Source organism: Aplysia californica, unplaced genomic scaffold, assembly GCF_000002075.1.
Source record: "Aplysia californica isolate F4 #8 unplaced genomic scaffold, AplCal3.0 scaffold00235, whole genome shotgun sequence".
Lineage (NCBI taxonomy): Eukaryota > Metazoa > Mollusca > Gastropoda > Aplysiida > Aplysiidae > Aplysia > Aplysia californica.
The window spans coordinates 321,158-323,519 of NW_004797505.1; positions in this window are offsets into that span (position 1 = coordinate 321,158).

Below are 2,362 nucleotides of genomic sequence, written 5' to 3' on the forward strand. Positions count from 1 at the left end.
TCTACCATTTTGGCACACTTTGGTCCAGTGAAAAGGTCAAATCCTCCGAATGGACTTCCGGGTTAAATTTGGGGTATAAAAAGTGTGTACACTACGTGGCTGAGTCAAAGTTACACTATCTTTAGGTAGCGTAAACACGGCCTTCCGGCCGCGTGGTATCGGTAAAATCGGGTTAATTCCGATCGCTGTTTCTTTGCTCTTTCGCTATAAAACACCAAATGCCGTACACCTTGTAAAAGTTCAGCTTTTCCTCGTTACAATGGTGTAAGTTGTTTATATGTCCGATTATTAGCAGCTGGAGAATCGCCGACGAAAGCGAAGCCCCTCGCGGTCAGAATGCGAGGTCGGCTGGTTGAAAAATTGACACGCGTGTATTCAAATGCTTCGCGGAACGAGGGATGATTAAATACCGTCTTTTCATTGGCGGAGAAGTGTAGAGCTTTAAACGGGCTTTCCCGTGATATAAGTTAAGCCTTTGGCGTCTTTATAGAAAGCTTTTAAAAATACCGTCAAAATGTTTAAAGATCACTTTTTACACAAAATATGTAAAATACCGGCTTATAAAGAGTATTAATTAAAAGATCAGTTCATTTCCTATTAGAATAAAGTTATTAAATTGGAATTATTGTACATCAATCCTTCCGCGAGACTCAGAAAGCATGTGACCCCGCACGCGGGGTACACTGCAGTATAGAGCCGACTCGCTCGCCGCGGGGGCCGGTGCAACGCCGGCCGGGTCAACGCTCTGTGTTTTTGTCGAAATAACGACAGATATCGTGTTTGAGGTGATAAAGTACTGATTTGTAAAGATCTCACAGTCTTGAAAAAAATTATGCTCCATATATTTGTTATAGTGATTGTACTCTGTTAATGTGGAGATGTTTAGTGCACTTGTTACTTTTTTATTGTCTGTCAAACATGGGGTTGCAGCCAGTGACTGACTTTAACAAATTTGATCAAATTTTAAACAACTACAATTTTCTTACAAATTGACGGAGAGGTTAAAGAATGGTACCAAAATGCTCAGTGGATATAGGCCTTTCAAATGGAACAGATAAATTTGGCATACAGCTAGTTTGAAAATTTAGTTTCTGGTACCTACTATCTTTGCCTGAGTGACACTTTCTCGTACTGTCTCGTAGTAGTACATCATGTAGGCTAGTAGTAGTAGTAGTAGCAAAGATCGTGTAGAGAATATTTGGTAGTAGATTCTATCTAGTAGGCAGTTTAGTGAACGTGCTCGCAGAAGGGCGAATCGGCCTCGATAAGCCCTGTAGACCTTTGTGATCGGCCACGAAGCCTCATGTTTTGAGGGGTTTAGATCTAAACAACTCAGTGTTATTCGCACTGCTACATCCGACAGACCTACATCTTTTTGAAAGGAAAAGAAAGATCATCAAAATGGTTGAATTCGCGTGGAAATCGATTCGGTAGAACTAGAACTATTAAAATTTGCTTCTGAAAACAAGGCAATTTAATACGAAGGCCATTTTTATAACTCGATGAAATAAAAACTACTGGCTGTGTACTGTGTTATTCTGTATAAAAATAAATTATGAAACTTCAGGACGTATTATTATTTTCCAGCATCTTTTGACGCCTGAGCTGTAGAGGTTGAAGTTTTCACAATACTAATAGTAATAGATCTAGTAATAGGCCAGGTAATAGGGCTTTCCCAAGGAGCTTAGAACTAATGGAGCCTCCTCTCTCTCTTCGCGGCGCCGCGGTGGGGATCAAATATGGCCGCCGAGTGTGGGCTAAATCTTGAACTGTGGCGTTTCTTTTTATAGAATCTTATCGGGCTGGACCACGTTGTGGGGGTGTGCGGGGTGGGGGAATGCACGCAAGGAAGAGGGGATGGGGCTGGGATGAAAGAGGAGGGGCGGGCCTTGGGAAGGGACGAAGGAGAATGGGAAAAATTAAATAAAAGAGAGTGAGAGACAGACAGACAGACAGACAAAGAGACAGAGAGATTGTGATCAACTGACGGGCTGACGGATAATGGCAGGGAGTAAAAAAAATAATAAATTCTGTGTGTGATACAGACTATTCAATTCTTTAAGAGTTTTATGTTATAATGTAGTTTAAAAATCAGAAAGATGTGTAAAATAAGAAGAAAACTTGTCCAAGTAACATAAAATTATCAAACATACCAAATTATAAAGATAATCTTTCAAGATGCCAAAATATTTAATTATTAGAAATGGATAAAAATATACTTTAAAACTGAATTTAAGATATTATGATTGCATGATTCTAGGCGTGTGCCATAACTAACTTTATGTGTAAGGAATAGCGAACACAACAGAGGGTCGATGCCAGCTTTATCTGATTGCTAACAGTATGTCTTGGTCTATAAATA